The following is a 10000-nucleotide window of genomic DNA, read 5'->3' as shown; positions in this document are numbered from 1 at the left end:
TTGCCAATTTTCACTGAATTTTTGTTTTTGGAATACATTTCCTTTATTAATTGATATACTTTACCCCCTACACCACTTTGTAAAAGTTTATAATATAATCCTTCGTGCCAAATTGAGTCAAAAGCTTTTTGAAAGTCTACAAAACAAGCAAATATTTTCCCTCTTTTTGTTTGGTGTACATGTTTAGTGATTAGGGTGTGTAGGGTGTAAATGTGGTGCGTACACACTAAAAAATACTGGGTTAAAAATAACCCAAATTGGGTATTCTAATACCCAGTCACTGAGTAACTATTGAACAGCACACATATTGGGTTATTTTTACCCAGTGGATTGGGTTAGTATTTTTAACCCAGCATTGGGTCAATACAACATGCCCAGTAATGGGTAAAATTAACCCAGCCATAGGGTCAGAAATACCCTGCACTGGGTTGCTGAGTTAACCCATTTCACTGGGTTAAAATACTAACCCAATCCAATGGGTAAAAATAACCCAGTATGTGTGCTGTGCAATAGTTACTCAGTAACTGGTTTAATACTGGGTTAAACATGGGTGGAAACTGGGTTATTTGGGAATTGCCTTTTACTTTTCTCCAATTCTTTCAGTTGTTTCCTTTGATTGGCAATCGTCGAGTTCCAAGCAAGCAACTATCACTGAATCTTATGGGACCAGCCAGCGGCTAGTGAATGCCATTGGTCAATGATAATTGCCTGCTTGGAGGTAGAAGTTGCATTGCCAAACTCAGGAAATGGCTGAAAGAACAGGAGAAAAGTAAGGTTCAATTACTCAAGGGGATGTGTAAAAATCTGCCTATTTCCAGAAATGGTTACATATCACTTTAACAATATGCAACACATTTGACCATTTTAAATACTTACTGCTAACCATTGCTCAAATAGAACCAATCTGATCACTATTAATGTTTTAAATAATTTGTATACATTATTGTATACATGTTAACATATGTGATAATTCAATGACATTATACGAAAACACATCAAAGCATAATGAATCAATGGAGAGATAAATTATTTTCTGGTCAACCTTCCTTTATTACCAGGGATTCACGTTCTTCAATTTGCATCAATTCAAAGCAATATTTGAAATAAAAAAAAGTGTCCAGGCATGAAAAGAAAATCTGCAAAGATATTTTACAAAACAAATGACACTTGCTCAAAAATAAACATACAGTAAAAGTCACGAGACATTGCTTCTCTAAATGGTCTATGCAGCACTTTTTACATTGTATTGAGGAAAGGCAGATACAGTGTTGGCATAAGTCTTTGTAAGATAGGATAGCTAAACACATACAGTGTGCAATTATGTGTAGGAATCACCATGTGAAAGAGTTCAAGATGAGGTACACAGCATACTGAAGCTGCCGAGGCTTCCACACTTCATCTTCTAAACATGTTGTTCCTATTTCTCTGAATGAAAAGAAAGACAGGCAACGTAGCATTCAGTTACACATTAAAAGCTATAATCTGAAGACATTGCAGGACACAGGTAGCTATAAACTCAAAAGAGTTGTGAATCCAATATTCATGCAATGTGTAAAATACAAACATGTAAATGACGTTTCCAGTTCAACCCAATCTGACAAAATATGTAGTAAAAACAAAGGAGATACGCACTCTGTGCTTCTAAATTAACACTCCGGTGCAACCAGAGCAGGACTAAATAATAAGTACAAAGGAAAAAGAATCTCTATTTTCTGTTATTTATTTTTTCAGTGCAGTAAGACTAACGTTTCGACATGCGTCTTCGTCCTCTGAAGACACATGGCGAGACGTTAGTCTTACTGCACTGAAAATATAAATAACAGAAAATAGACATCCGTGTGGCACCAGATTCTTTCTCCTTTGTACAAAATATATAGTAACTTGTAGACCTACTGTCTTAAGGAAGCATGAATGGTACACATATTCAAAAGAGAAACAGAGGCTTACCATTTAGGTTTTCGTTCAGTCACCTACAACCATAGAAAAAAGTAAGAAAAACAAATTACTCATGTTGAAATACATTAGATGAATCTTTCATAAAAGATGCTTGTTGACATGCAAGTGTCCGTCACTGCTCAGACCTTTGTTATTTATGTTAATTTTGAAGTTTTTGATCCAGCACATGAACTTGAGATGTCCAGGCACACTCTTTTTTGGACCATGTTCGGGCAGGAGGCAGATGGAGGAGTATAGCTGTTATTCATCCCCCCCATTACTTACCCCTGACTGCCAGAAACATGGAGATTATTGGTGTCCCTGAACTGTGTTTTCAATTCAAGTTAATGAACTAAAAATTAACCTTTCATGAACATATGTGGGAGATTATCACTGAACGAAATAAACCTTTTTCCCCGACCCTATACTTGTATGTTAAAAGAATATGACTAATTCATAGTCATGTAAATAAATAGTATACACATGTGAAAAAAATCTGAGACCACTTGAAAATGTTCAGTTTTTCAGAGGGAGATTTACCTATGTTCCACGCCAACTCTGTGCTAGTTAGCCTCCGTTACACTCTCCCCCTTAAACCTCACTCCCATCCGGGTCACGGCACCACTGTGACGGAGGTCATCTTGCACCTGTTCACCCCCCTCGGGGATCGAACCTGCATCCTAGTCAACTACAACGGTTCGGCAATGGGAGACACAGTACGATACCGCTGGGCCAAGAGACTAGTCTCTCGGCCAAACGGCACGAGACTGTATGAGGCTATCGGAAGGAGGTTTACCAACGTTCCACGCCAACTCTGTGCTAGTTAGCCTCCGTTACAGGAACTTTAGTAAAAACCTCTCTCCCAAAGCCTCAATACAGTGCGGTAACTGTGGGGTAGCTGACCGGTCCTTTAGCTCAGCAGTCTTGTATTGTGCCTCCCATTGCCAAACCAGATGAGTTGACGAGGTGGCAGGTTCGCGCCCCGAGGGGGACGAACCGTGGAGGAACACCTCGGTCATAGATAGGTGTGTGTTTGAGTAAAACAAACATTGCTATTTCATTCTATGAACTGGCAAATACATTTTCTCCAAATTTCTAAAGAAAATATTGTCATTTTTTCCACGGCATGTGTATATTGAAAGTATCCAGATACTCACTCTGTCTACAAAGCCTCCGGGACAAGTGCTGCAGAGCGAAACAGATTTTGGTCACCTTAGAAATAAGGAAATATGAGAGAGAGAGAGAGAGGAGAGGAGAGAGAGACAGGAGAGAGAGAGAGAGAGAGAGTGAGTTTAGCGAGTGTTGCTCAAGGTATTTGTGAATGTTACTTTCTGCTATATAAAAGGAAACGGACCCATTAATTACATGGGCCTGAAGGCTAAGCAAATGCTTTATCAATATCATGCAGTATCCCAACTGTGCTGGTGCTTTAATATTTTTCTTAATAGCAAGAAGTTAGAGATGGAGGTGTTCTGTTAAGTTCCAATCTACATTCCTAATAAATACATGCATGTGATCATTATTTTGGCTTTATGGGGTATGGCTACATTAATGGCAGGCAAACCATATTGAGAAGCAGCAATACTAACCTTGCTGAAAGAATGAGTCTCCGTTTTCTTTCAGTCACTTCCAGTCTAGGACAAAAAAGGCAACACATTAGAAATAATTTCCAAGCTGCACCTCGTCATAGATAGGTGGTGTGTGTTGAGTAAAACAAAACATTGCTATTTCATTCTATAAAAACTGGCAAATACATTTTTCTCCAAATTTCTAAAGAAAATATTGTCTTTTTCCATGGCTGTATATTGAAGTATCCAGATACTCACTCTGTCTACAAAACCTCCAGGACAAGTGCTGCAGAGTGAAACAGATTTTGGTCACCTTAGAAATAAGTACAGGAGGAGAGGAGAGGAGATGAGGAGGAGAGAGAGAAAGGAGAGAGAGAGAGAGAGAGGAGAGAGGAGAGAGAGAGAGAGAGAAGAGAGACAGAGGAGAGAGAGGAGAGAGAGAGAGACAGAGAAGAGAGACAGGAGAGAGAGAGAGAGAGTTAGCAAATGCTGCTCAAGGTATTACTGAATGTTACTTCCTGTTCTATAAAGGAAACAGGCATTAATTACATGGGTCTGAAGGCTAAGCAAATGCTTTATCAATATCATACAGTATCCCAACTGTGCTGGTGCTTTAATCTCTTCTTTATACATGGGTTCTAATATGTTTATAACCTGACTGCGCAAAGCTAACTGTGCACAACTCAACATCTGATTGTTGGAAAGCGCTGTCGGTCAAAAAAATTAGCTCACGTGGTTGGCTGCCACTGTCTTGCCCTCTTCATAACATCATATTGATAAACACTCAGAACCCATGTATAGCAAGAAGCTAGAGATTGAGGTGTTAAGTTCCAATCTACAATCATAATAAATGCATGCATGTGATCATTGTTTTGGCTTTATGGGGTATGGCTACAACAATGGCAGGCTACACATATTGAGAAGCAGCAATACTAACCTTGCTGAAAGAATGCATCTGTGTTGTCTTTCAGTCACTTCCAGTCTAGGACAAAAAAGGCAACACATAAGAAATAATTTCTTTCCAAGCAATGCCTTGGTTTGGCAGCATCTATATATCAAATCACACAGAAACAAATATCTTTAGCCAGTTGAAAGTGTCAGTGTTGATGTGGAGAGGTGACCATTGCATATCTGCATTAGAACTAGTTATCTGCAGTTAATTTGTTCGGGCTTCTGACAATGTGGACAGTTATTCCCCTATTAAACATAATGCAGAAAGTCTCGCGCTGAAACTGTTAGTGAGTGACCACCGTGGCTTTTTAAAAGAGCCTAATTCAAAAACAATTGCATTTATGGCATCCTCTGAAGCGCCTGGTGAATAATGCTACAATATAGAATGTTTTGCACATACCTTAGCACAGGACGGACATAACGTGATCAGCTTACAAAGGATCCGGACGCCAGTGCGGTCTCTGGTTAACCTGGTGATTAATTAATACAGTTAGTGCATACTCAAAACTGTTCGGGTGAAGCATAAAGCATAGTAAAGGATCTTAACACATGCACAAGCAATAACGAGACACACATATTCAGAGGGATAGCCTCAGTAGGCTATGCTGGGATGGTCCAGACCGACGTCACATAGTTCTATCCCATCCCAAACTCGACCCCAGACGCACAGGGCGGCCGGGTGAGGTGACAGAGCAGCGCAGCAACAAGAAAACACCCGTAAAGCTCCAGTGAGCAGAGCATACATCAGGATGCCCTTGATAAAATAATTGCCTACGCTCTAGCCACAAACGATTAGCCAGTGCCACTCACCGGCTAGAGGTAGCCCACTAGACGTCGCCGGACTAGAGGAGCAGACAAGCCGCGAGGGGAAATCATTTTACAAAGTGCCTTGACAAGTTGTAGAATTTACTGCGGAGGCACTCTCCCCGTGAGCTCACTAAGTTTGGCGTTTCCTACCAGCACTAAACCAAGCTATCTGCAACTAACTGACAGCCAGCTGCACGTAATCGCTAAACAATGTCAAGTTGCAGAATGTAATTACGAACGTCAAAATGAAAGGCTTCGGTTTAGTTATGTCCCATCACCCGACACCCCTAGTTGTCTCTCATTCAGACACGGGCTGCAAACAAATCTAACAAGTACAGCACAACGGCAGGGGATGTTAAGAATAAAATACTTCACTTTCTGCTTCAATTACTACAGTTAGAGCATGCTAGCTAGACTCATATCTAACTAGAGCTAGCTTGCTGATAGTACTGTAGCTAGTTTTTTGTAAGCTTGAAAGCTGCTGCTAGCCTCGCCCACAGCTCGGCCACCGTTTCCACCGTGTTTTATAAATGAAAAAGAGAAGTCAGATGTTTACTGCAATTAGGCTATATGTAACTAGGATAGGAAGTAATCGAATAATATCTGACGCTACCTATTAGGTCAACGTAGCGTGTTTGAACGTGCTAATCACTTCGAGACCGTGGTGGTTAAAATCTTGTGATAATGAGAAACACTGTCTAAATGGTGGCGCCTTGTCCATTTTTACCCTTATATCAAGTTTACTACTTAGACAGCACACATATTAGTTTAATTCATTACAAACCTTTCCTTGTTGTTGAAGGTTTCCTCAGTTCAGTTGACTTCCAGGAAAAAGTCCGTTGGCTGGCTCTGATTTCAAATGTTATGATAAACCCAGTGATTGGGTATAATAACTCATCAATGGTTAGCATAACCCAGTATATGGTCAAACGACCACACACCAATAATTGGGTAAACATATAACCCAGCACGTTTCTATCAAATTACCCAGTGTGGGTATAAAAAACCCAATAAGTAGTAAAATTGTCATAAACCAGTATTTGGGTAAAAAAAATAACCCAGTATTTTTTTGTGTGTAGTGCGGAAGTTTGGGAGGAAGCCTATTTGGCTTTTGCTGAGGACATTGTGCTCTTTAAGGAAGGCTGCAAACCGGTCATTAAGGATACTGCTAAACACCTTCCCTAGACTACTGTTAACGCAAATGCCTCTGAAATTATTGGGGTCCAATTTATCGCCGTTTTTATGTATGGGTGTAATATACCCTTTGCTCCAGATATCAGGATAGCAGCCAGAGGTTAGGATGGTGTTGAATAGTTTTTTTTTTTTTTTTTTTTGAGTATGGCCCTTTGCAGCTCAGTAGTGCTGTTTTTAATCATTTCTCCTCTAATGTTATCGGGGCCACAAGATTTATTCGCTTTTAGATGTTTAATTTTGCATTCGAGTTCAAATTCAGTTATTGGGAAGTCTAGAGGATTTTGGCTATCTTTAATTGTGTTTTCAAAGGATATTAACTTTTCTCTGATTGTTTTGTAATTTGAATGTAGTTCATGGGGAGGGATCTCTTTGAACAGAGTTTCAAAATGTGCTTTCCAGATTTCACCATCTTGTATTGGTAAGTCTGGGGACTTTGTTTTACTCAAACCATTCCACACCTCCCAGAATTGATTAGTATTTAAAGATTCTTCAATTTTGTCAAGGGTTGTGTTGGTGTAGTTTTGCTTTTTCTTTCTCAGCAGCCATTTGTAATGTTTGAGTGTGCCGTGATAGTCCTTTCTAAAATTTGCGTCATCAGGGTGGTGATGTTTTAGATTTGACAGTAGCCTCAATTTTTTCCCAATTTGTTCAATCTCTCTCTCTCTCTCTCTCTCTCTCTCTCACGCTCTCTCCCTCTTGCGCTCTCTCTCTCTCTTGCGCTCTCTCTCTCTCCCTCTCTGCCGTGCGCTCTCTCTCTCTCTCTCTCCCTCTCTCTCTCTCTCTCTCTCTCTCTCAATCTCTCTATCTCTATCTCTCTCTCTCTCTCTCAATCTCTAACTCAGTGCATCCTGCAGAGACAATTTGAGGAGTTCAATATGAACAAACGAACAAAAAAGCAAAAAAAAACAGACACCAGACAAAAACTAAGAGAAGCAAAAAAAGTTGGAGACGGAGACAGAGACAGGAAGAACGGAAGACATCATGAGCATCTGGCCTTCCTCACTTGCCGTAATTTATTTATTTATTTATTTATTTCGCTTATTGCATTTTCAGTTGAGGAATAATCGTTTTATCCACACTTGCGTTGCGTAACACTTTTTTCCCTTCTGCTTTTCAGGGGCCATGGACTAAATAAATGAATGTAATGAGAAATTACCCAGTCAGAAAAGCACTACCATATGTTTGGCTTGGGGAATTGGTCTTTCAGAGAGAGTGTGGGAGAGAGAGAGAGAGAGAGGGAGAGAGAGAGAGAGAGAGAGAGAGAGAGAGAGAGAGAGGGGAGAAATTCGTTTTGGGGAAATTAAATTTTTTTTCCCTTTTATTGTTTTAAAAAGGGGGTTTAACTTTTTTATTGTTTTTTTTTTTTTTTGGGGAGGATTTTTAAAAATTTTTTAAAAATTCTTTAATTTTCCCCACTTGTTTGGGGTTTGGGGATTTGTTTTTCAAAATTAATTTTTAAGAAAAGAAAATTTTTGAAGGGGGGGGGGGTTTTTGCTTTTTTTTTGGGCCCCTTTGTTTTTTTTTGGGGGTGTTGTTTTTTTTGGTTTGGGTTTGGTGTGTTTTTTTTGGGTTTGTTTTTTTTTTGTTTTTTTTTTCCCCTTTCTTTTTTTTGTTTTTCCCTTTCCCGCCTCCCCCCCCTTTTGGGGGGGTTTCTCCCCCCCCCCCCCCCCCCCCCCCCCCCCCCCAACCAACATTTTTCCCCGAGACAAGGGAAGTTAAATGAACAAAAAACAAAAAAAAAAAAAACCCAAGAAAAACTGGGAAAGAAAAAAAGGGGAGAGAAAAAAAGGGGGGGAAAAGGGAAGGGAAGAAAGAGATCGGTTTAAAGATAAAATTTTTTTAAAGAGAAAAAGGAGGAAAAGACCAAGGGCCGAACATTTTTTTCCCGGGGCGGAAAAAAAAGAAGTAAGGAAAAAACCCCCAGAGAAAAAACTAAAAAGTTTGGGGAAAAAGGGGGAAAAGGGGGAAGGAGGGGGGAAAGGGGGGAAAAAAAAGAGGTGGGGAAGGAGGGGGAAAGGGGGGGGGGGAAAAGAAAAGGGGGGGGGGGATTTTTAAAATTTTGGGGTTTGTGGGGTTTTTTAAAATTGGGGTTTTTGTTTTTTTGGGGGTTTTTTTGGTTTTGGTGGGGGCGGGGTTTTTAATTTTTTTTTTTTAAAAAAATCCCAAACCCAAAAAAATGACCGCATGTTTGGGGTTTTTTTTAGAAAAAAACCCAAAAAAAAACCCCAAAAAAAAAAAAAACCCCCAAAACCCCAAAAAAAACCCCCCCCAAAAAAACCCCCCCCCAAAAAACAAAAATCCCCCCCCCCGGGGGCCCCCCAAGACTAAATGCTTTGCAGGTTTTAAATTTTTTTCCCAAGTTCCTTTATTTTTAGTTTTTAAAGAGAAGGGGGGGGGGGGGAAGAAAAAAAAGGGGAAAGAAAAAAAAGGAGAAAAAAAGAAAAAGGGGGGGGGGGGGGGGGGCAACGAACAGTAAATTAAAAAAAGAAAAAAGGGAAAGGGGGAGGGTAAAAAACCCGGTGAAAAAAAAAAAAAAAAGGTGGAAAAAAGAAAAAAAGGGAAAAAAAGGGGAAAAAAGGACAGATGAAAAAAATAAAGGGTAGAATTTTTTTGGGGGTTTTTTGTACTTAAAGGGGGGTTTTTTTAAAATTTTTAAAGGGGGTTTATACAAAAAATTAATTTTTTTTTTTTTGAAAATCAAATAATTTAAAAAAATTAAAGTTTTTTTAATTAAAAAATTTTGGAAAATTTTAAGAAAAATTTGGAAAAAAAGGTTATTAAAGGGGACAACCCAAATGGGGGAAATTTATATAAAAGGCCAAAAGTTTTTTAAAAATTTAAAAAATGGTTTCCCCTTTTAAGTTACAACCTTTTAAAATTTTTAAAATTTTTTTTTTTCAGGTAAATTATGGGCTTTTAAACCCTTGAAAATTTTTACCAAATGGCAGTTTTTTAGGAAAAATTTTTCCCAAAATTTGGTTGATTTTTTGTTAGGTCAGAAAATAAAATAATTTTTTTAAAAAAAATTTTTTCTTATTAATTTGTTTTGATTTCCTTTAAAAATTGTTTGCTTTTAAATTTCTTTTGACTGTAATTAAAATTTTTTCCCCACTTTAGGGCCCCTTTTAAAAATGGGAACAAATATATTTTAAAAATAAATTTTTAAATTTTTTTAATAAAATATTTTTTAAAATTTTACCCCCCAAACATTTTTAAAAAATAAATGGTTTTTTTTTTAATTAAAAAAATTTAAAATGAATTTTCCCATTTATATTTCATGGGGGCCTTTTTTAATTTCCCTTATTTTATTCCCAAAAATCAGAATTTATAAAATATAGGGGTTTTATTTGGATATTTTGAAAAATTTTTTGGGGCAAAGAAACCCCCCAAAACCCTTTTCCCCTTTAATTAAAAGGGGTTCTCCCCTTATGCCCCCTTAAAAAAAAGAGAAAAAAAAAAGGGGAAAAAAGAAGAAAGGGAAAACCGCAACAAAAAACCAAAAAAAAACCAAAAAAAGGGGAAAGACAAAAAGAGAAGGGAGAAGA

At 38.3% G+C, this 10000-nt stretch overlaps 1 long non-coding RNA gene across 1 annotated transcript in view; it reads right to left on the bottom strand.

Annotated features, from left to right (window-relative positions):
* Positions 1-1032: 1032 nt before the first annotated feature.
* LOC134448991 (uncharacterized) overlaps positions 1033-10000 on the bottom strand; it is a 28147-nt gene continuing 19179 nt past the window's right edge. The window contains exons 6-10 of the long non-coding RNA XR_010034900.1: positions 3762-3816; positions 3525-3569; positions 3093-3147; positions 1948-1970; positions 1033-1425 (exon numbers count right to left, since the gene is read on the bottom strand). This is a non-coding gene — a long non-coding RNA (uncharacterized LOC134448991). The remainder of the gene's footprint in view (positions 1426-1947; positions 1971-3092; positions 3148-3524; positions 3570-3761; positions 3817-10000) is intronic.

Source organism: Engraulis encrasicolus, chromosome 1 (assembly GCF_034702125.1).
Source record: "Engraulis encrasicolus isolate BLACKSEA-1 chromosome 1, IST_EnEncr_1.0, whole genome shotgun sequence".
In the NCBI taxonomy this organism is placed as follows: Eukaryota; Metazoa; Chordata; class Actinopteri; order Clupeiformes; family Engraulidae; genus Engraulis; species Engraulis encrasicolus.
Note: the sequence above shows the minus strand (reverse complement) of the source record. Positions and strands in the feature narration are given on the sequence as shown.